Source organism: Populus alba, chromosome 17, assembly GCF_005239225.2.
Source record: "Populus alba chromosome 17, ASM523922v2, whole genome shotgun sequence".
Taxonomy (NCBI): Eukaryota; Viridiplantae; Streptophyta; class Magnoliopsida; order Malpighiales; family Salicaceae; genus Populus; species Populus alba.
In genome coordinates, this window is record NC_133300.1 from 9,114,295 (window position 1) to 9,140,175 (window position 25,881).

Below are 25,881 nucleotides of genomic sequence, written 5' to 3' on the forward strand. Positions count from 1 at the left end.
CTCAATGTTGAAATAAAAGAAAAGGACTATAGGAGAATGACAAAAGTAAAATGCGAAAAATAAAATATAAGGAAAAAAGAAAGCAAATCTGTTATTTTTTTTGTGCTGGGTTGTCTCCCTGTAAGCGCTTTTGTTTTATGTCATTGACTCGACATGTTGCATGCTCATTCTTCATAGATTGGTTCAGCTAACTCTGCAGAAGCGATGAGTTTTGTTGTCCAACCTTCATAGAAAGGTTTCAAGTGATGCCCATTGACCTTGAGTACTTTGTTGGTTTCTAAACTTGTAATTTCAACTGCACCATAAGGAAAAATATTAGAAACAACATAGGGTCTAATCCAACGAGAGCACAACTTTCCAGGAAAAAGTTTCAAACACGAATGATAAAAAAGGACTTTTTCTCCAACATTAAACTCTTTTTTTGTAAATCCTTGCATTCTCATAAGCATCATTTTGAATCTCTTTCAATGTAATTCCAATCTTTTTAGGCACTAAAAGGATAGGCACCACCCATTCACTGTCCGTGATGGGGGTAAATGACTCCTGCATCATGGAGGACAATTTGCAAAGCTTGTAAATCCAATGCTGAGTCATGCATGTTTCATGGAACACACATACGCCTCTCCATCTCTTCTATCTTGGTAAAATCATAGCCATAACTCAAAGTTATGCTTAATTCATCCTTACTATTAAAATCACAAACTAGCTGCACACACTTGTCAACTTGGTCATAACATGTGATAGAATAAACATTGCTATAAGGATATGTCATTGCATCATGAAAATTAAATTCAATTTTTTCATCTCCTACCTCTATAGATAAAGTATCCTTACCACAATCAATTTTTGTATTGGCAATTTTCAAGAATGGTCTCCCAAACAATATAGGAGTGTTGTTTGATGAATCACAAGAATCATGTTCCCTATCAAGAATATAAAAGTCGCATGGAATAACCAAACTATCAATCTTGACTAGGTCATCTTCTATCACACCAAGTGGGTAAATAAAACTGCGATCCGCAAGTTGTATTACAATGCTAGTTTTATTCAAAGGCTCAAGACTAAGAGAATCATAAACATGTTTAGGCATAACACTAATGGATGCACTTAAATCGCACAAGGCTCTTTTAAAACTAGCATTACCAATAACACATGGGATTGTAAATGCACCTAGGTCTTTTTGCTTCAAGGGAATATTCTTTTGAACAACAGCAGATACAACTTCACCCATACTTACCATTTAATGACCTTTCAGTTTGAAAGCTCTCTTGGTAGTACATAACTCATTCAAGAATTTGGCGTACTTGGGAATTTGCTTGATAACATCAAGCAAAGGAATGTTGAGTTCTACTTTCTTGAAAACCTCTAAAATATCTTTTTCTTTGTCTTCTTTCTTTGACCTAGAAGAACTCACAGGAAAGGGAGGAATTGTTTTAAAACTAGTATTCATTGAGTGAGGAGTTACCTTTAGAGTGTTGGTTGATTTTAGTTTTTGGAGGAGGAGGATGTTCCTTCTTTGTACTCAATTCGGTTTCTATATCTTCTTTTTCCTCCATCTCAATTTGTTTCAACCTTTTCTCTTCAAGTTCTTTCTTTAGCTATGAAAATGCTAAGCATTTGTTGTACCAAGTGTTATACAACATAAATCTAGATTAACCATTTAACAAGCAAGGTATTAAGAATTAGTAAGATAAAAAGATAAGACATGTTAATAACAAACTTTCTTGGATATAAACATTGAAGTCCATGTTGAGTTCATATTATACCTATTCTAACACCATTAGTGAAACCTTGATTTGAACAACCAAGATGCCTAAATGCATGGCAAATACCTCCTTTTATAGGCCAAAATTTGGAACCATTAGTGAAGTTTGTGCATTGTTGTTATTACTCTTCCAACTAAAATTTAGGTGATTTCTCCAGCCAGGGTTGTATGTTTACGAGTATGGGTTATGATTGGGCATTTGGAAACTGTTTAAAGCATGGGCTTTTTCATGGAGACATTCCTTAAAAGAAGGAAAAGTTGGATAGTCATTGGTTGTATATTTATTTGTTTCACAGATTTGACACATAATGTCTTGAACAGATTTTAATTGACCACACATTTTAAATTCGAGTGCCTTGACTTTTCTAGCTAAAGATGCAAATTTGGCTTGGAGGTCATGATCTTCCCTAAGGTTATACATACCTCCACTAGATGTATGAGGTTGAGTTTTACTTGGTACCTTATAAGTGCCTGTAGTGTCCCAATTTTGAGCATTTTCAATTAGCAATTCTAGATACTTCATTGCTTCATTAGGGTTTTTTATCTTCAAAAGTTTCATTGCACATCATATCCACCATTTGTCTATCTTTAAGTGTTAACCCTTCATAAAAATGTGAAACCAATCTTCATGCTTCAAAACCACGATGAGGGCATGTACTAAGCAAGACTCGATACCTATCCCAACATTGGTAAAATGTTTCTCCTAGTTTTTGAGTGAAAGTAGTGATTTATCTTTTGAAAGAGTTTGTTCTCTAAGAAGGGAAAAACTTCTTTAAAAACCGTTGTTGCATTTCATCCCAAGCAAGAATGGATCCTAGTCTCAAATTGTGTAGACATGTTTTAGCTTTATCTTTTAGTGAAAAAGAAAAAAGTTTTAATCTAATGGTGTTCATACTACAATTTAAGTTATTATAAGTGTTATAGACCTCCTCAAATTCCCTTAAATGCAAGTATGGATTTTCTAAATCTAAGCCATGAAAAAAAGGTAAAAGTTGAATAATGTCTGGCTTAAAACTAAAATAAGATGCATTAGGAGGGAAAACTATACATGAGGGTGCACTTGTTCTTATAGGATTCATGTGGTCTCTAAGTGTTCTAACTCGATTATTCTCATTATGAAGTGATTGGTTATCTTTTTCAGCCATATTTTCTGAAAATGATAAGGATACCCTACAAAGTCTACCACTTAATGTATGTGACCAAACTCTCATGTACGTGTATGAAGAGAATAAAAGGAAGAAAAGAAAAGAAAATAAAGAAAAAGAAAGAAAACAAAAGAAAAGTGAAAAGAGAATAAAATAAATATTATAATTTATACAAGAATTTACCTCCCCACCAATGGCGTCAAAAACTTGACACGACCAAAGAGTTGATGTCTTCTTCCAAGTATACAAGTGTCGAAGTAATAAATAACCTGGTAAGACCGGGGTCGAACCACAAGATAGTGAACTATATAGAATTATAAATGAAAGAAAAGATTTAAAGAGAGCATTGAGATGTGATAATGATGTAAGGATTTAAACAAGGATAAAACAATTGTCAAGGCTAGAGGATCCACTAATGGTATTTCAAATAACTATAGTATAAACTCTTTCCATTACTTGACTGGAAACCACACACAAAGGAGGTTTCACTCAGATTATAAATTGTAAATATGATTAAATTAATTATCTTATTCAAGTAATGTCAATACTTGTAAATATTATCAGGTATTCATTGCGATAACTTATGTTAACAACAATTGAAGTTCCTTTCATAGCACATGTGTCTGTTATACCATATAGTTGGGCTATGAAAGTGCCAAGTATTTGTTGTACCTAGTGTTATTAAACACAAATCTAGATTTACCATTTAACAAGCAAGGCATTAAGAGTAAGCAAGATAATAAATATAAAACATGTTAGTATCAAACATTAAAATCCATGTTGAGTTTATACTATACTTATTCTTACACCATTAGTGTAACCTTTTCACCTTAACATAATAAACTTAGCTAAACATTATGAATAAGAGAAACATAGATAAATAAGATAAGAACATAATTATATAAGTATAGTAAAGGAAATGAAAAGCATAAACAAGAGATTAAGGAAAATATAACATGGAATAAAACTTGAAAATTACAAAATACAAAGAAAGATAGCAAGAGCAAGATCTTGATCTGAACACCAAGATGCCTACATGTATGGCAAATGCCTCCTTTTATAGGCCAAAATTCAAAACTATTGACTTGATGACTAATTGTTGAGTGGGTGGCCACTTCTTGACTTGATAACAATCCTTATCTTCTTGTTTGCAGAAAACATCATTGCTAACATCAGAATTTGAACAGATAGTCTTCATAAAAGTTATGAGAAATTGTCTCAGCTTTCCAATAAAACAAGAATGAGGTCATTTGAACTTCTAGAACTTGAGATATGGGCTAAACATTAAACCATGTTTGGGCTGTAGGACAGATTCCAACTTCTCTATTGTTGCTATAATTTGAACTTGAAAATGATCCTTTTGAATCTTGGACTCTCTATAAAGGTTTTAGGTCTATATCTTAGCTTTCTATCCATATAAACTAGACCTAAATCCAAGTTTTATAGCTCTAGGTATGATCCAATAACCGAATGGTGTTCTAGTTTGAATTTAACTAGCATCTCTTTTCTAAGCTTAGCCCTCTCTTTGTCTTCTCAATTTTAGTAGTTAAACTCATCAATAAATCATTTGATTTATGTGATAGGCCTGCATTTAAAATGAAAATTTACCATAAATTTAAGGTATCTTATATTATTAGACTTATTATTATAAAACATGCTTAGTTAAGGAGTTATTGATACTTTAAGTGCAAAATGATGATAACCTTGATAAAAATGCACTTTAAGTACTAATCACCGACCAAGTTTGCTAATTCTAAAAACTCCTTTTCTTTTCCAAGACTGGATCTACCAAAAACACAAATATTTCTTATTTATTGACTTGAGGAACCTGCCATTTCTACACACTTTTACATCTATTGAATGTATGGGTTGAGTAAAAATCAAGGGAAGGAATAGAAGATTTTATAGATGAAAAAATGAAAATACAATCATACCACCTATATGTAGGCCAGTTGGAGTCTCACTTTCTTTCTCTGTTTTTTTTTTAAATTTTTGAACATGTGTATGTACAAGTAGTTGTGATTGTGGCTCACATCTTCCCTTGGTTTTACGTCTAAGAACTGCTTAAATGCCCTCTATAGGTCAGGGATAAGCTTTCCATCCAGTTTTCTTAAAAACTGACAAACAAGGTCTTTTTTTGTCAGATTCCCAAGACTAAGTCGATCATATTCTTTATGAAAATGGAGCCATAGATCATGAATTACACGATGCATATCTCCACTAGGATGCGTCTCAAGAGTTAATAGAAGATTATCTAAAGACTCCTTACCTAGGCCATCCTTAATTAATTGTATTTTATCTTCACGGTTTATAGATACCATTCCTAAAGAACAACATTGTGCATTACAAGTCCATCTGGCACATCGGTGACAGACTTTCAGTCTTTTTGCACAATGTTTATTTGTAAAAGTGCTTTTACCTGTTCCAGACATGTATGAAATAAAAGAATTGGAAGACTCGCATGGTAATCGAACCTTTGCTTCATTCATCCAGTGAATATCTTCAGGAATTCCATGGTTCATTAACAACCTCAATCTTTCACACCTAGCATGGTAAATTTTTGTAATTGCATTTTGAGGCAAAGCAGGACAATACTTTTTTAATTTTTCAAGAGTGGTGTCCATTTTTTTTTAGATGAGAAGTGGAAAAGAGATGCAAAGAAAAGAGAAGGAATAAGGAATTGAACAAATATATACATAGTTATCAGTTATCATGGAAAACTGAAAGAACCAACTTAAAAGTCATGGAGAAAAACTAGCAAAACAAGGGTCACACCAAAAAGAAACACAAAAACAATGTGAGAAAAACAAATAATGAATCTTTATATACAGGATCATTCAAACCAATAGATTCATTTTCACTAGAAAATTATCAAAGTAAGCTTTCAAACGATGTCCATTTACCTTAAAAACATTGTCATTCTTTGGATTCTCAATATCAAAGGCCCTATAAGGATACATATGTTTCACAATAAATGGACCGCTCCATCTTGATCTTAGCTTTCCAGGAAAGAAATGGAGTCGAGAATTATAAAGCAAAACTTTTTGACCAACATCAAATGTTTTTCTCAAGATTCTCTTGTTATGAAACTCTTTGATTCTTGCTTTATGAATTTTTGAATTCTCATATACATCATTTCTTATTTCCTTAAGCTCATTTATTTGTAACTTACATAGCTGGCTAACATCATCAAGGTTTGAATTGAAAGCTTTAATAGCCCAATAAGCTTTATGTTTAAGTTCCACACGCAAGTGACAAGATTTTCCATAAACCAACTTATAAGGTGGCATACCTAATGATGTTTTAAAAGTAGTTCGAAAAGCCCAAAAAACGCATCATTGAGTCTTAAAGACCAGTCCTTCTAATTACGGTTCACTGTTTTTTCAAAGATTTGTTTGATCTCCCTATTAGCAAGTTCTACTTGTCCACTTGTTTGAGGGTGATAAAGGGTGGCAACTTTATATGTGATTTCGTATTTTTTCATTAAAGACTAAAATGGCTTATTGAAAAAATGTGTTCCACCATCACTTATCATGACTCGAGGGATTCCAAACTAACTCAAAATATTTTCTTTTAAAAACTTGATCACTATTTTATGATCATTGTTTCGACTTAGAATTGCCTCTATCCATTTTGAAACATAATCCATTGCGACAAATATGTACACAAAACCAAATGATGGAGGAAATGGACCCATGAAATCTATACCCCAACAATCAAAGATTTCAATGACAAGAATAGGATTTAAAGGCATCATGTGACGTTTTGAAATAGATCTTAACTTTTGACAATTTTCACAAGTTTTGCAGAATGCATGTGTGTCTTTGAACATGGTGGGCCAATAAAATCCACATTGTAAGATTTTTACAGTCATCATCTTTGATGAGAAATGACCCCTACATGCCTTAAAATGACAAAATTTAATGACACTACTTATCTCATTGTCGGGAATGCATCTTCGAAATATTTGGTCAGGACAATATTTGAATAAGTAAGGGTCATCTCAATAAAAGTTCTTTACTTTGTTCAAAAACTTTCTTCTGTCTTAGGTACTCCAATGAGCTAGCAAATCTCATGTTGCAAGAAAATTGACAATGTTAGCAAACCAAGGCATTGTAGAAATAGAAAGTAAAGATTCATTGGGAAAGTAATCATTAATTTGTGTGATGTCAAATGTGGAATCTATTGTCAATCTTGACAAATGATCTATGACAACATTTTCAATGCCTTTCTTGTCCTTGATTATGATATCAAATTCTTGAAGTAATAAAATCCACCACACTAATTTAGCCTTAGAATCCTTCTTAGAAAGAAGATATTTTAATGCTGCATGATCAATAAAAACAATAACAGGTGAGCCAACAATATAAGATCTGAATTTTTCACATGCAAATACTACTGCAAGTAATTCCTTTTAAGTGGTAGTGTAATTCATTTGAGCACTATTTAAAGTTTTACTTGCATAGTAAATCACATAAGGTTTCTTATCCTTTTCTTTATCCTAAAACAACACCCACGACATAATCATTAGCATCACATGTTATTTCAAAAGGTAATGACCAATTAGGAGGTTGAATGACAGGAGCAGAAGTAAACAAGCTTTTAAGTTTAACAAAGGCTTCTTCACAATGTTCAGTCCATTCAAAAACATTATCCTTTGTTAGAAGGTTACATAATGACTTAGATATTACACTAAAATCTTTGATGAACTTTCTAAAAAAACTAGCGTGTCCTAAGAATGATCTAACAATTTTAACATATTTTGGAGTTGGCAAGTTGGCAATTAACTCAATGTTAGATTTGTCAACCTTAATTCTTATTGATAAAACAATGTTGATAAAGGCTTCTTCACAATGTTCAGTCCATTCAAAAACATTATCCATTGTTAGAAGGTTACATAATGGCTTAGATATTACACTAAAATCTTTGATGAACCTTCTAAAAAAACTAACGTGTCCTAAGAATGATCTAACATCTTTAATAGATTTTGGAGTTGGCAAGTTGGCAATTAACTCGATTTTAGATTTGTCAACCTCAATTCTTGTTGATAAAACAATGTGACCAAGTACAATGCCATTTTTTACCATAAAATGACATTTTTCCCAATTCAGCATAGGATTTTTCTCTTCACACCTGTTCAAAATCTTTTTCAAGTTAATTAAACAATCATCAAATGAACATGTGAAAGTAGTTTTCTTTTGAACTTTAAATACAATTTCAATTTGGTTGTAACCTGAATAGCCATCTAAGAAACAATAAAATTCATGACTTGCAACTCTTTCTAGGATTTGATCCATGAAAGGTAAAGGACAATGATCTTTTCTAGTCATTGAATTAAATTTTATATAGTCAATGCACATGCGCCAACTAGTAATAGTCCTAATTGGAATTAACTTATTTTTCTCATTTATTGTCACAGTGACTCCAGACTTTTTAGGTACAACTTGGGTAGGACTTACCCATTTACTATCAGAAATGGGATAAATGATTCTATTATCTAGAAGCTCAATGACTTCTTTCCTCACTACTTCTTTCATATTAGGATTAAGCTTTCGTTGTATTTCTCTAGAGGGTTTAGTATTTTCCTCTAAATAAATCTTGTGTGTGCAAATCAATGGACTAATTCCTTTTATGTCAGCCATGGTCCACCCTAATGCTTTTTTGTGCATTTTCAGAGTCTATAATAACTTACCTTCTTGATGTGCATTAAGTTTGGAAGAAATTATTATCGGAAAAGTTTCATTTTCTCCCAAAAAATGATTATTTGAGATTGAATGGTAACAACTTCAAAATAAGTTTTGATGGTTAAACACTTGAAGGTATGGACTCAATTGATAGTGGTGGCAATTCCTCAATTTTTGGTCTCTAATTACTTACCTTTGATTCTTCTTGAAAATAAACCATTTGTAAATCTTCAGATTCGTTAAACTCAATTTCACTAGAAGTAGTTTCAAATTGATCATAAATGAATTTTTCAATAAACTATACCTCTTATAAATCATTATAATCTCCAAGTTACTTGCAAATGTTAAAAACATTCATCTTCAATGTCATGTTTCTGAAAGATAACTTCATCAGTCCATTCCTACAATTAATCATTGCATAAGAGGTAGCAAGAATTGGACATCCTAAAATAATTGGAATTGAATTGCATGCTTCACCATGTTGTGTATCCAAGATAATAAAATCCACAGGATAAATGAATTTATCAACTTGTACTACACACATCTTCAACTATTCTTCTATACACTTTTACAGATCTATCAGCAAGTAAAAGAGTTACAGAAGTTGGTTTTAACTCACCAAAATTGAGACTTTGAAAAACCGAATATGGAAGTAAATTCACACTAGCTCCAAGATCATGTAAAGCTTTTTCAATTTTATGTTCTCCAATAAAGCATGTTGCGATGTTGCAGTCGCACAAATTAATTACCTTAGCTTCAAACACAACACAAAAGATAGTATAGAGCAAGCAAGGGGTTGATCCCAACAGGAAGTTTCAAGTCAGATTTTTATGTTGTATGATATGCAACTTGGGGGGTTATGAAGTTATCTAGGCTAAAGCAAAAGAAAACAAAAAAACTATCAAGCGAAATTCAATAAAACTAGAAAATTATCAAGAGAAAAAACCTTGGTCGTAAGCACACATCCACCTACAGAAATCAGAACTAATCACGAAAATGAAACATCAATTTATATTCTAAATATTTATCTCTTCTTAACATTGGTTAGTTAATGGATCCACCGTATAACTAACCTTAACCATCAAACAACCACAGTGTCTGCACTAGTAATTTAATCCAATGGCAGCCTTAAGAACTAGATAAGTTGATTAATCAAGAAAACATAATTGTTCGCGGTCTATGTTTGATTTGATTGAATGTTCTCCCTAAGATTAATAATGTAGATTCACCACAATTATTAAACTCAGTTGCTTCACAAGTTCATATACCACAACTCCGGTTTTGATATCAAACTTAGCAATAGATTGTCTATAATAATAACTTAGAGTCCGCTATAATAATTAAAATAAACAATCATAGGAAAAATAAGCATAGGAGAACAAACATATTCATCATATGAACTGAAAAGAAAAGGTTAAATAAATCTCACAGTTCTTGAAATTTGAAGGTTTCTATGTCCTTGCAACCAAGAAAACGAGTTTAGCCTTGCATGTTTGTTGAACAACTAATCAAAAAGAAGGAAGAATGCATGATTTCGAGTTTCTTAGAGGAGGGGGGTGTTTTTCTCCTCTTGGTTGGCTGGCCCCCTTCTCTTCTCTCATTCTTTTTATATCCTAGGAAACCCTAGTCTCTATTTTACAAAATAGTCCTCCCTTAAGTAGACAATTTACATTTAAGTACTTCAATAACTATTTTCCTAAAAAAGAAGAAATAGCCTTGCATGAAATCTTCAAGCTTTGACTTAGAGGAGCTAAATTTCTGAAATAAAAACTTGGATCTCGATTTAGATGCTCCAAAACATAATTTGGACTCGCTTCTTCAAAATACCTGCTTGCTGGCAGAATTCAGTTGTCATCTTTGAAAACTCATATCTCCCTCATATGACATCGTTTTGGGTTGAACTTTAGAGCGTTAATAGGGATTTGAGTCCAAAATCCAAAACAATTGAGTTTGCATCAATTGGACTTCTGTAGCTCCAGATATTCAAGTCAGAATGGACGATGGTCAACACTGGCAGATTGCGATATTTGACTTTGAAGGCTGTGATTTCCATGCTCTTCCTTATTTCATTCTCTTGCCTTAGATGTCCTGAAAGGTATGGATGTTATATTTTTAATGCCACTAGAATCACTTCATTTCAACCTCTAAAGCTCATGCTATGCACAAAACATCAACTAAAGGTCAAATATGCTAATTACCTCCAATTTACTCCTTTTTGCATCTTTCATCCAAAAGTGCCTTCAAAACATAAAACAAAGAATATCAAGACAATTTATATTTAAAACATAGGTAAAACACTAGTTAAATGTGGGTGAAACTATCGAATAATATGGTTGCATCAAAGCATGAAATTATAAGACAACTACGGTCTTTATATTTCAAAGCATTATTGTTTTGAAGAATGACACTTGTTCGGCTAAAAAGACTTTCTTTTTCACATTTAGTTTTCTCTTCGCTGTGCATAAGTCTTTCAAAAATTTAGCATAAGAAGGTACATGTTTATTAGCATCCAATAAAGGTATATTGATCCTTACACGTTTGAAAGTTTCAAAGATTTTAGAATTATGATTGACTTTCTTTATTTGGTCATGGCATAAGAAAATGGAAGTGCTTGTGGGAAATCAATATTTTCTTTGCAATGTTCAGGTTCAACCTCTTCTTTACCCTCAGAGACTAACTCATCTTCTTTCTCATAAGGTTTAAGAATGGGTTTTTCAATAACCTTACCACTGCAGATAGTAATGACTAATTTAACTTGATCCATGTGTTGGCTTCCAGAGCTACTTGCACTTGAATTGTATTGCCCTTTAGGATTTTGTTGTGGTTGAGATGAAAACTTACCTTTCTCTTGAAAACTGAGAGCAAATGTGAATTTGGCAAAAGTATCTTTTAAATCTGTCATGGTTTGAGCATGTTAAGTGTTGATTGTCTCGTGCTTTTCAATGAATGCATGTAATATTTCCTTAGGATTTCTTATAGGAGGGGGAGCATAAGGAGGTGCATATCCATGAGAATTTTGAAAATTATGGTGTGCTTAAAATGGTGGCTGTGAAGTTTGTGCATTATTTTTACCACTCTTCGAACTAAAATTTGGTTGATTTCTCCAACCAGTGTTATACGTTTGCGAGTATGAATTCTGATTTAGCCTTTGGAAAATGTTTAAGGCATTGGCTTGTTCATGGAGACATTCCTTGAAAGAAGGCAAAGTTGAACAATCATTGGTTGAGTGTTCATTAGTTTCACATATTTGACATATAATTTCTTGAACAGATTTTAATTGATCACTCCTTTTCAATTTTAATACCTCGACTTTTCTTGTTAAAGATGTAAATTTAGCTTGGAGGTCATCATCTTCTTTAAGGTTGTACATACCTCTACTAGATGTATGCGGTTGAGTTTTACCTGGTGCCTCACACGTACCTATAGTGTCCTAATTTTAAGCATGTTCAGCTAAGAAGTCTAGGTACTCTATTGCTTCATCAGGGTCTTTATCTTCAAAAGTTCTATTGCACATCAATTCCACCATTTGTCTATCTTTAGGTATTAACCCTTCATAAAAGTGTGAAACTAATCTCCATGTTTCAAAACTATGATGAGGACAAGTATTAAACAACTCTTTATACCTATCCCAACACTGGTAAAATGTTTCTCCTAACTTTTGAGTGAATGTGATGATTTGTCTTTTGACAGAGTTTGTTCTATGAGAAGGGAAAAACTTCTTTAAAAATTATTGTTGCATTTCATCCCAAGCACGAATGGATCCTAACCTAAGATTTTGTGGCCATGTTTTAGCTTTATCTTTTAAAGAAAAAGGAAAAAGCTTTAATATGATGGTGTTCATGCTACAATTTAAGTCATCATAAGTGTTACAAACTTCTTCAAATTCTCTCAAATGCAAGTATGGATTTTCTAGATCTAAGCTATGAAAAGAAGGTAAGAGTTGAATATGACTGGCTTAAAATTAAAGTGAGATGCATCAGGAGGGAAAACTATACATGAGGGTGCACTTGTTCTTGTAGGATTAATATGGTCTCTAAGTGTTCTAACTCAATTATTCTTATTATGAAACGACTGGTTACCTTCTTCGGCCATATTTTTTGAAAATGATGAGGATTTCCTAGAAAGTTTACCTCTTAATGTGCATGTCCAAACTCTCATGCAAGTGCAGAAAAAAAAAAACAAAAATTAGAAAAAACAATATACACACAATAACTTACCACCCCGTCAACGACGCCAAAAACTTGACACAATCAAAATATTGATGTCTTATCCCAAGTGCAGGAGTGTCGAAGTAATAAATAACTTGGCAAGATCGAGGTCAAACCACAAGAAGGTTGACATGACCAAAAGATTGATGTCTTATCCCAAGTGCAGGAGTGTCGAAATAATAAATAACCCGACAAAACTGGGGTCGAACTGCAGGGAGGTGAACTATATAAATTACAAATAATATATATATTTAATAAAATAAAGAGTTTATCAGAATTTTATGGGATATTAATGTAAGGATTAAATAATGATAAAACAATTGTCAAGGTTAGAGGATCCACTAATGGTATTAGAAATAAGTATATTATAAACTCTTTTTATTAATCAACTGGAAACCATACACAAATGAGGTTCCAATCGGATCATTTATCCTTAATAGTTCATTACAAATTGTTAACATGATCATATTAATTATCTTATTTAAGTAATACCAAACTTTTAAATATTGTTAGGAATTCATGATGCTAACTTATATTAGCAACAAATCAAGTTCCTTTCATAGTACAAGTGTAGATTATACCATCCGGATGACTATGAAAGTGCCAAGCATTTGCTATACTAAGTGTTAAACAACACAAATCTAGATTAACCATTTAACAAGCAAGGTATTAAGAATTAGTAAGATAAAAAGATAAGACATACTAATAACAAACTTTCTTGGATATAAACATTGAAGTCCATGTTGAATTTATATTATACTTATTCTAACACCACTAGTGAAACCTTTTCACCTTGACATAATAAACTTAGCTAAACATAATGAAGAAGAGAAACATAAATAAACAACATAAGAACATAAGTATAGTAAAGGAAATGAAAAGCATAAACAAGAGATTAAGGAAAATATAACATGAAATAAAACTTAAACATTACAAAAATATAAAGAAAAAAAATAAAGAGCATGATCTTGATTTGAACAACCAAGATGCCTAAATGCATGGCAAATGCCTCCTTTTATAGGCCAAAATTTGAAACTATTGATTTGATGACTAATTGTTGAGTGAAAATCCTTATATTCTTGTCTGAACAAAACATCATTGCTAACATCAGAATTGGAACCAACTATACTCATGAAAGTTATAGGAAATTGTCTTATCTTTCCAGGAAAAAAAATTAAGGTCATTTGGAATTCTAGAACTTGAGATATGGGCTAAACACTGAATAGTGTATGGTCTGTAGGACAGCTTCGGACTTCTCCGTTGTTGCTATAATTTGGACTTGAAAATGACCTTTTTAAATCTTAGACTCCGCATGAAAGTTGTAGGCCAATGTCTTACCTTTCCATCCATATAAATTAGACTTAAATCCAAGAACTACAACTCAAGATATGACCTAATTACCAAACAGTGTTCCAGTTTGGACTGCACCAACATCTCTTTTATAAGTTTCGCCCTCTCTTTGTCCTTTCAATTTTAGTATTTAAACTCATCAATCAATCATTTCATTTATGCGATAGGCTTGCATTTAAGATGAATATTTACCATAAATTAAAGTTATCTTATATTATTAGATATGTTATTATAAAACATGCTTTAGTTAAGGAGTTATTAATACTTCAAGTGCAAAATGAGGACATAAAACCTTGATAAAAATGCACTTTTAAGTACTAATCACCCCCCCAACTAGCTTATTATTGGTCCCTAGTAATCAAAGCGTTAAAATAGAAAAACAATTTGGAAATTCCATAAAGCAAGGCATTCATCATTCAACTTCTATTAATCTATCTAGATAAACAAACTCTCGTTAACTTCATATATCTGCTCAATACCTCTTAAACAAAATATTAATAATCCTTCCTTTTTATGTGCTCAATATATGAAAACATGGATAATGGGGCTTTTATTGGAAGAAAACAATATTTTGTTCTAATGTTTAAGGTTAATTTCCTTGGGTTAGGATTATTATCTTTGTTTTTAATATATATACATATAACTTAAAACACAATGCATCTTTAACCCATGTAATGAGCGTTTGGTTAATGACTCCCAGACTAGTTGGTCTTAGGGTATTAGGTGTTGAGACACCCCTACAAGCTTAGTAACTTGGGTTGTAGATACTGATACGTAGATAGTGCAATGTTTGATTCCCTTAAGCTTTTCTCCTCAACCCATGTAACCAGCATTAGGCCAATAACTCCCAGGTCAGATGACTTTAGAGTATTAGGTGTTGAAACACCCCTTCGGGCTTAATTGCTTAGGTTAGGGAGGCTACGACCAAACTTATCTACATTTTTATTATCATCATTTTTTCTTTGTTTTGTTTTTTTTTTTGAAAATTATATACTATCCCTTTCCCTTAGTTGTTACCTTTAACAATAGAACATAAATAATGTAATAATTCAGTCAAGAGAGAGAATCTAGAGAGAGATGCTCTCCTCCTCCATCGAGATGATTCCACTGTTTACGCTGGTGAGGGCCAAAGATTGACTTTCTTTAAGCTCCTTTGTCTTGTCCCCTTGCTCTGATCCTCCTCCCTTGTTTCCCTTATTCATTGATTTTCAAATTTTCCTTGACTTCCCCCTCCTGCTTCTTTTCCCGCCTACGCCTCACTTCAAATGGCCAAAAATAAGAGGAAGGTTAAAACTTCTACAAAACATGGGAAAGGCATCCTTCATTCTTCTGTTCCTGATGATCATGACCATGACAGATCTTATGTTCTTGCTCTACAGGCACCTAAATCTGCTCCTCTGGCCAGTTCATCCCTCCATGTTCTTTCCCTTATGCCTCCACCCTCGATCTGTGATGTGGATCCTGTTGTTCCATCGCCTATTCTTGAGGTGGTATCAGGCCTTTTAGAGGCTGTCCCTAACCCTTTGGAGGTTGTTACAATAGAAGATTGCTCAGATGATGATCCTTTGGTTGCTGCACTCTTGGAAGAGGAATAGTTGGACTTCTCCTTCTCTGATGACAGTGAAGACATCATCAGATGATGATCCTTTGGTTGCTGCACTCTTTACTCCTCACCCTTGTCTCCTCCTTCTGGCTGTGGACCTCCTTCCTCCTTTAGAGGTCATCCACCTTCATCAACTAAAGTCACAGAAGGTTGTCCTCCTGCTACCATTACTACTACAGGTACACCTCCTGACTTTACTCCTAGTAGTGGTGCTTGGAAAGCTCTTTTTTCCACCACTCCCCCGACTGCCCTGATGCAAACTACTTCTAGTGAAACTGAGATTGATGAATCTGGTGATTTGTAAATGGTCTATTTTTAGAAAAAATCAAAGGCAAGTAATTGGAGACCACAAATTGAAGAATTGCCACCACGATCAATTGAGTTCATACCTTCAAGTGTTTAACTACAAAAACCTAATTTGAAATCGTTACCATTCAATCTTAAATACTCTTTTTTAGGAGAAAAGGATACTTTTCCGGTAATAATTTCTTCCAAACTTAATGCACATCAAGAAGGTAAGTTATTACAGACTCTGAAAATGCATAAAAATGCATTAGGATGGACCATAGCTGACATAACAGGAATTAGTCCTTTGATTTGCACACACAGGATTTATTTGGTGGAAAATGCTAAACCCTCTAAAGAAATGCAACGAAGGCTTAATCCTAATATGAAAGAAGTAATGAAAAAGAAAGTCATTAAGCTTTTAGATAATCGAATCATTTATCATATTTCTAATAGCAAATGGGTAAGTCATACCCAAGTTATACCGAAGAAGTCTGGAGTCACAGTGATAACAAATGAGAAAAATGAGTTAATTCCAAGTAGGACTATTGCTGGTTGGCGCATGTGCATTGATTATAGGAAACTTAATTCAATGACTAGAAAAGATCATTTTCCTTTACCTTTCATGGATCAAATCCTAGAAAGAGTTGCAGGTTATGAATCCTATTGTTTTTTATATGGCTATTCAGGTTACAATCAAATTGAAGTTGCATTTGAAGATTAAGAGAAAACCACATTCACATGTCCATTTGATACGTTTGCATATCGAAGGATGCCTTTTGGATTATGTAATGCAATAGCCACGTTTCAAAGATGCATGCTTAGCATATTCAGTGATATGGTTGAACACTTTCTTGAGATTTTTATGGATGATTTTTCTATTTTTGGTGATTAATTTGATGATTGTTTGACTAACTTGAAAATGGTTTTGAACAGGTGTGAAGAGAACAATCCTGTGTTGAATTGGGAAAAATGTCATTTTATGGTAAAAAATGGCATTGTACTTGGTCACATTGTTTTATCAACAAGAATTAAGGTTGACAAATCTAAAATCGAGTTAATTGCCAACGTGCTAGCACCAAAATCTGTTAAAGATGTTAGATCATTCTTAGGACATACTGGTTTTTATAGAAGGTTCATCAAAGATTTTAGTGTAATATCTAAACCATTATGTAACCTTCTAACAAAGGAAAATGTTTCTGAATGGACTAAACAATGTGAAAAAAGCCTTTGTTAAACTTAAAAACTTGTTTACTTCTACTCCAGTCATTCAACCTCCTAATTGGTACCTTTTGAAATAATGTATGATGTTAGTGATTATGTCGTAGGTATTGTCTTAGGACAAAGAAAATATAAGAAACCTTATATGATTTACTGTGCAGATAAAACTTTAAATAGTGCTTAAATGAATTACACTACCACTGAAAAGGAATTACTTGCAGTAGTATTTACATGTGACAAGTTTAGATCTTATCTTATTGGTTCACCTGTTGTCGTTTTTAGTGATCATGTAGTTTTGAAATATCTTCTTTCACAAAAAGGATTCTAAGGCTAGATTGGTACGATTGATTTTGTTACTTTAAGAATTTGATATCACAATCTAAGACAAGAAAGGCACCAAAAATGTTGTCTCAGATCATTTATTAAGATTGACAATAGATTCGTTATCTGACATCACACCAATCAATGACTACTTTCCTGATGAATCTTTACTTTCTATCTCTACAATGCCCGTGTTTGCTCATATTGTTAATTTTCTTGTTTAAGAACATTTGCCAGCTCATTGGAGTACCCAAGACAAAAGAAAGTTCTTGAACAAAGTGAAGAAATTTTATTAAGATGACTCTTATTTATTCAAATATTATCCTGATCAAATATTTTGAAGATGCATTCCTGACTATGAGATAAGTAGTGTCATTAAATTTTATCATTCTGGGCATGTAAGGGTCATTTCTCATCAAGAAAGACTACTGTAAAAATCTTACAAAGTGAATTTTACTGGCCCACCATGTTTAAGGACTCACATGCATTTTGCAAGACTTGTGAAAATTCTCAAAAGTTGGGATCTATTTCAAAACGTCACATGATGCCTTTAAATCATATTCTTGTCATTGAGATCTTTAACTATTGGGGTATAGATTTCATGGGTCCATTTCCTCCATCATTTGTTTTTTTTTTTTTTATCAAAATGTAAGTGTATAAAATGATAAAAAAAAATATACATTGCTAGTGAACCAGCAAAGGCAAATACAAGGATAACAAGAAGGGATCATGCTCCCTTAGAGACCTATACAACGGATAAAAAACAACGAAAAAAACAGACAATGGTTATGAGAGGAACCAAAATTTACAAGGTTCCCAACCTAACACAAAGAAAAATATAGGACAAAGGGACATCCTAAGAACCATAAATAATTTTTACAAGAAAACCAGCACAGGAAGCATGCTCTCACCAACAGTAAGCCATGCAAGGCCATGCACCACAACAAGCTAAATTGAAGGCTGGAACAGACAAATAAAGCCAGTCAAAGGAGACAGATGTCCCAAGACTCTTTATGTTTTTTGTAATTTTTAAGTTTTGTTTTCATTAATATCTTGTTTGTGCTTTTCATTTCCTTAGTTAACTTGTATCTTATTTATGTTCTTGTTTTGTTTATTTATGTTTCTCTTATTCATTATGTTTAGCTAAGTTTATTATGTCAAGGTGAAAATGTTACACTAATGGTGTAAGAATAAGTATAGTGTAAACTCAACATGGACCTTAATGTTTAATATTAACATGTCTTATCTTTTTATCTTACTAATTCTTAATACCTTGCTTGTTAAATGGTTAATCTAGATTTGTGTTGTATAACACTTGGTACAACAAATGCTTGGCACTCTCATAGCCCAACCGTATGGTATTACCTACACCTGGGCTATGAAAGGAACTTGATTTGTTGTTAACATCAGTTAACATCATGAATTCCTGACAATATGTAAAAGTTTGGTGTTATGAAAATAAGATAATTAATATGATCAAGTTAATAATTTATAATGAGCTATTAATGACAAATCATCCGATTGGAACCTCCTCCGTGTGTGGTTTCCAAATTCAGTAATAAGAGTTTATACTATACTTGTTTGAAATACCATTGGTGGATCCTCTAACCTTGACATTTGTTTTTATCATTGTTTAATCCTTACATTAATCTTCCATCTCAAAGTTCTCATTAATTTCTTCATCTTCTTCTTTTATTATTATTATTATTATTACTACTACTACTACTACTATTATTATTATTTACATTTTTGTTTATATTATATAATATATCTCTTTGATCTTTTCATAAACTCAGTATATAGGTTGGAAACCTGTGACCCGATCTTTTAGATCATTCTCAAGTATAACAACGTCATGTACTGAGTATTATTATTATTATTATTATTATTACTACTACTACTATTACTATTATTTTATTATTTTATTACTGTTGTTGTTATTGTTGTTGTTATTGTTTTTGTTGTTGTTGTCTTGTTATTTATAATTTATACAATTAACCTTTTTGTGGTTCGACCCCGGTATTGCCGGGTTATTTATTACTTCGACACTCCTGCACTTGAGAGAATACATCAATCTTTTGGTTGTGTCAACATATGCCTGTTTGTTTTTAGCCAAGATTTCACCTTGCTCCACAGAGAGAATGTTCAATTACAAGCAAAGAATAAATGTTCATAAATTTCCTCTGCCTGCCTATAGAACATGTATAATGTGTCAATGTGAATGAACTTCAGGCGGTCCTTAGTGCAAAGCTTCCCAAACATGGCCAGCCATAAGGTGAAGTTATGTCTGGGAAGGGCCCATTGCTCCCAAACTATCTTCTCCCAATTGACTACTAGACTTTGAGGTCTGAGAGAGGCATAAGCATTATAAGCGAACCCACCTCCTTTATGTTCCCAACCTGCCATTGAATCAATAACTTGTTAGTGTCCCCTGTATATCTCAACAATGACGAGGAGGTTTTTTGAGCATGGGCATTCCAAATGGAGTGTGTGTTTAAATAAAAGTGATGAATCCATCGAATCCAAATGGAGTCTTGCTTTAGATGAATGTTCCAAAGGTGTTTGGCAATAAAATAGCTACTACTCAATTGGATATCAAGCAAGCCCAAACCTCCTTCATGCTTTGGAAGACAAGCAGTTTTCCAAGCCACAAGAGCAAACTTATTTATGTAGGTATCGCCTATCTATAGGAAGTTTCGGTAAAGGTAGTTTATTTTCCTGATGACAACACGCAACATAGGAAAAATACTAACCCAAAATTGCACCATCCCATATAATACGAACTTAATAAGCTCAAGCCTTCCTACATAAGTAAGATGCTTACCCATCCATCCTTGAATAACAGCTTTTAATTTATGTATGAGGGGGGAATACTAGCTTGCAAGAAGCCTGTGGGGGCTTAGAGGAACTCCAAGGTATCTGAAAGGGAAGGCACCTTTAGAGAATCTGGTGTCTACCAAAATAGTTTGCTTCAAGCGATCAGTAACACCTCTAAAGTATATTGATGATTTTGAGATATTAATATTTAGGCCATATGTTTGCCCAATGAGCATCAATTGCTGAAATAGCACCTAAACTGAATTCATGTCCCCTCGACATAGCAGAATGATATCATCAGCAAAGGAAAGGTGGGAGATTCCAAGCACCTTGCATTTTGGATGAAACCAAAAAGAAGGATTCTGAGATGCTAAGTTGAGCATCCTAGAGAAGTATTCCTTGCAAATAATGAATAGATATGGTGATAGCAGATCCCCTTGCCTCACACCTCATCCACCTGGAAAAAAACCAAAGAGCTCTCCATTGACAGCAACTGAGTATGAAGCTGTTTCAACACAAGTCATAACAAGGTGAACAAATATGTCAGGAAAGACAAGAAGAAGTAGATGTCGCAGGAAGGGCCATTGAACGGGGTCAAAGGCTTTTCTAAAATCAATTTTAATAAGGCATCTAGGGGAGGTTATTTTCATTTCATGGTGTCTGAGCAGCTCCTGCAAAATATTGATATTGTCAGCCATGTGGCGACCACCTAGGAAGGAATTTTGCATGGGGTTGATGATTGGAAGAAGTCTCTCACCACAGCACAAAGATCCTGACCAACCACATCCTAAGATTTCTTGAAGAAAAAAGTAGAGTAACCATCAAGGCTTGGGGATTTTGAGTCACTAATACTGAAGATGACTTTTTTTATATCATTATAAGAGACATCAACCAATAAAGAAGCATGCAAGGAAGAATCAACCTGGGGACCACAACAAATAATAGACTCATCCAAATGGGATATGGCTCGCAAAGTACCCAAAAGCTGCTTGAAGACGCTAACAAAGACATCTTCTACCTCACTTGCTGAAGTTGTGAGGGAACCATCACTACGATGGATAAGAGGAATGAAGTTCTTCTTATGTTTCTGGTTCATCAAGGCATGGAAAAAGATAGTCCCTCTATCACTATCTTTGAAGAACTTACATTTCAATTTCTGGCTATATAACATTTTCTCTAATGATTTAAGATTGACAAGCTCCAGGCAAAGCTTGTGATTGACACGACCAAAAGATTGATGTTTTTTCCCAAGTGCAGGAGTGTCGAAGTAATAAATAACCCGGCAAGACCGGGGTTGAACCATAAAGAGGTTAATGTATAAATTATAAATAACAAGACAACAACAACAACAACAACAATAATAACAACAATAATAATAACAATAATAGTAATAGTCATAGTAGTAGTAATAATAATAATAATAATACTCAATACGTGGCGTTGTTATACCTGAGAATGATTTAAAAGATCGGGTCACAGGTTTCCAGCCTATATAATGAGTTTATAAAAAGATCAAATAGATATATTAATATAATATAAACAGAATGTAAATAATAATAATAATAATAATAGTAATAGTAATAATATAAATAGTAATAATAGTAGTAGTAGTAGTTGTAGTAGTAAAAATAATAAAAGAAAAGAAGATGAAGAAATTAATGAGAACTTTGAGATGAAAGATTAATGTAAGGATTAAACAATGATAAAAACAAATGTCAAGGTTAGAGGATCCACTAATGGTCTTTCAAACAAGTATAGTATAAACTCTTATTATTCAACTAGAAACCACACACAAAGGAGGTTCCAATCGGATGATTTCTCATTAATAGCTCATTATATTTTATTAACATGATCATATTAATTATCTTATTTACATAACGCCAAACTTTTTAAATATTGTCAGGAATTCATGATGTTAACTTATGCTTAACAACAAATCAAATTCCTTTCATAGCCTAGGTGTAGGTAAATACCATACGGTTGGGCTATTAAGGAGTGTCAATCATTTGTTGTACCAAGTGTTATATAACACAAATCTAGATTAAACCATTTAACAAGCAAAGGTATTAAGAATTAGTAAGATAAAAAGATAAGACATGTTAATATTAAACATTAATGTAAACACCCAAACGAATATATATATATATATATATATATATATATATATATTTAAAGAGAAAGAGAGAGAGAAAGATGGTGATGAATGCAGTTTTCGCTGTCGATGCAGAAATCGGCAGCGACGCAGTTTTCGCTGCCGATTCTGGATTGGGCAGCGACGCAGTTTTCGCTGCCGAAGCAGAAATCGGCAGCGACGCAGATTTCGCTGTCGATGCTGAAATCCGTAGCGACGCAGTTTTCGCTGCCGATTCTGGTTTGGGCAGCGACGCAGTTTTCGCTGCCGATTCTGGATTGGGCAGCGACGCAGTTTTCGCTGCCGATGCAGAAATCGGCAGCGACGCAGTTTTCGGCTGCCGATTTCTCAATCAACAGTGACGCACAGCTGGGAGGGAGGGGTAAAACTAGTTTTAGATAAACCAAACAAGGATAAGGACACACCTAAACCCACCCCCAAACAACCCAATTCATTTGATGGGTACTACAAATACAAAGAGGGGAGAGAGAATGACCCATCTTCTTCCCAAACCAGCAGCTGCATGTCATTCTTCCCTTCCCCTTTCACATCAAAAACATGAATCAAACTAGTAGAGTGTCTTGTGAGCTTGTGAGGGAGAGATGAGACCTTGAGAAAGGAGTGGGCAGCTGCATAGAGGAGAGGAAAAAGAGAGCTGGAAAACGTGAGAGGAAGAAGAAGGAGGAGAACCAGCAGCTGAAGAGAGAATAATAGTGTCAAACCTTCCTCAAACTTGGTTAAAATCAGAAGGTATGGGTCATGGAACTCCCTTTCCTCTCCCCCTTAAGATCAAAAACGAAAATGAAGAAGAAAAACCCTAAGAAAAATTGATCTAAGACCTAAGCCAACTATGGGGGAAACTGAAATTAACTAGGAGATCTAGCAAACAGAAGTGAAATAAAGTCAATTTCAGAACATCTAACAATTATGGTAGAAGCTGGCTTTAACTATGGGGTAGGCCAGCATGCATGTGTGTGTGTTCTGCTGGAATGAATGTGTTCTGCTGTGATGTTGGTGCTGAAATTAAATGTGTTCTGTTGTGATGTTGCTGCTGGAATTAATGTGTTTTGTTGTGATGATTGTTGCTACAATTAATGTGTTCTGCTGTGATGTTCTTGCTGGAATTTAATGTGTTCTGCTATGATGTTAGTGCTGGAATTTTGTTGAAGAACTATGTGCTGAAATTGATGGTTCCGATTTGTGTGTTGCGCAGCGAAATTCTGTTTCGCTGCCGCAACTGAACCTCCTGCAGCGAATTGATATTCGCTGCCGAATTGTGTGTTGCGCAGCGAAATTCTGTTTCGCTGCCGCAACGGAACCTCCTGCAGCGAATTGATAGTCGCTGCCGAATCGTGTGTTGCGCAGCGAAATTCTGTTTCGCTGCCGCACCTGAAACTCCTGCAGCGAATTGATATTCGCTGCCGATTTGTGTGTTGCGCATCGAAATTCTGTTTCGCTGCCGCAACGGAACCTCCTGCAGCGAATTGATATTCACTGCCGATTTGTGTGTTGCGCAGCGAAATTCTGTTTCGCTGCCGCAACTGAACCTCCTGCAGCGAATTGATATTCGTTGCTAATTTGTGTGTTGCGCAGCGAAATTCTGTTTCGCTGCCGCAACGGAACCTCCTGCAGCGAATTGATATTCGCTGCCGATTTGTGTGTTGCGCAGCGAAATTCTGTTTCGCTGCCGCAACTGAACCTCCTGCAGCGAATTGATATTCGCTGCTCATTTGTGTGTTGCGCAGCGAAATTCTGTTTCGCTGCCGCAACGGAACCTCCTGCAGCGAATTGATATTCGCTGCCGATTTGTGTGTTGCGCAGCGAAATTCTGTTTCGCTGCCACAACTGAACCTCCTGCAGCGAATTGATATTCGCTGCCGATTTGTGTGTTGCGCAGCGAAATTCTGTTTCGCTGCCGCAACTGAACCTACTGCAGCGAATTGATATTCGCTGCCGATTTGTGTGTTGCGCAGCGAAATTCTGTTTTGCTGCCGCAACTGAATCTCCTGCAGCGAATTGATATTCGCTGCTGATTTGTGTGTTGCGCAGCGAAATTGTGTTTCACTGCCGCAACGGAACCTACTGCAGCGAATTGATATTCGCTGCCGATTTGTGTGTTGCGCAGCGAAATTCTGTTTCGCTGCCGCAACTGAACCTACTGCAGCGAATTGATATTCGCTGCCGATTTGTGTGTTGCGCAGCGAAATTTTGTTTCCCTACCGCGACTGAACTTCCTGCAGCGAATTGATATTCGCTGCCGAGTTGTGCGTTGTGCAGCGAAACTGGGGCACCAACAGCGATGCAGTTTTCGCTGCCGAACTGGCTGCCGCCAGCGAAACAGTTGTCGCTGCCGAACTGGCAGCCCGCAACGAACCAGTTCTCGCTGCCGAATTCCTATAATAAGCCTCCTAGGCAGGAATGACTTAAATGCTAGTAACAATCTCATGTTATGATGGTGTAAAATATGGAACACTTGAATGTGAACATATGAACTCTTGAAAATAAGTGTGATGAAGTATGATTCAAAAATAAAATAAATACAACTGTGCTGATTTGTGACCATTGATGTCTTAGGTGGTGCGGTCGGGATTGGACCATCATCAAGACAGGATCGACCCACAGGTGGAGCAGGTAGGTGACTTGCACCTTCCTTTTTCTTACGTTGAATCTTGAAATATTTTAACTTGAGTACTATCATATTGTTAGAACCGATATTAGATTGTTGAACGCTTAAATGTTGATTAAAGATTGATTAGCTTCGACTAATGGCATCCGAATGGATGGCCGGGACAAAAGAGTGATTAGCTTCGGCTAATGGCGTCCGAAGGGATGGCCGGGACAAAGAATGATTAGCTTCGGCTAATGGCATCCGAAAGGATGGCCGGGACAAAGGAGTGATTAGCTTCGGCTAATGGCATCCGAATGGATGGCCGGGACAAAAGAGTGATTAGCTTCGGCTAATGGCGTCCGAAGGGATGGCCGGGACAAAGAATGATTAGCTTCAGCTAATGGCATCCGAATGGATGGCCGGGATGAAGGACTGATTAGCTTCGGCTAATGGCATCCAAACGGATGGATGGCCGGGATAAAAGAGTGACTTCGCTGCCGATTCTGGATCGGCAGCGACGCAGATTCCGCTGCCGATTCTGGATCGGCAGCGACGCAGATTTCCGTTGCTGATTCTGGATCGGCAGCGACCCAGATTCCGCTGCCGATACAGAAATCAGCAGCGACGCAGTTTCCGCTGCCGATTTCTGGATCGGCAGCAAACACAGTTTTCGGCTACCGATTCCTTGATCGGCAGCAATGCAGTTTCTGCTGTCGATTTTGGATCGGCCAGCGACGCAGCTT

General features: G+C 34.9%; 1 pseudogene; it reads right to left on the reverse strand.

The window, feature by feature from the left end:
- Window positions 1-4,985: 4,985 nt before the first annotated feature.
- LOC140954776 (uncharacterized) lies at window positions 4,986-21,570 on the reverse strand (annotated as a pseudogene).
- Between the last annotated feature and the right edge of the window lie 4,311 nt (window positions 21,571-25,881).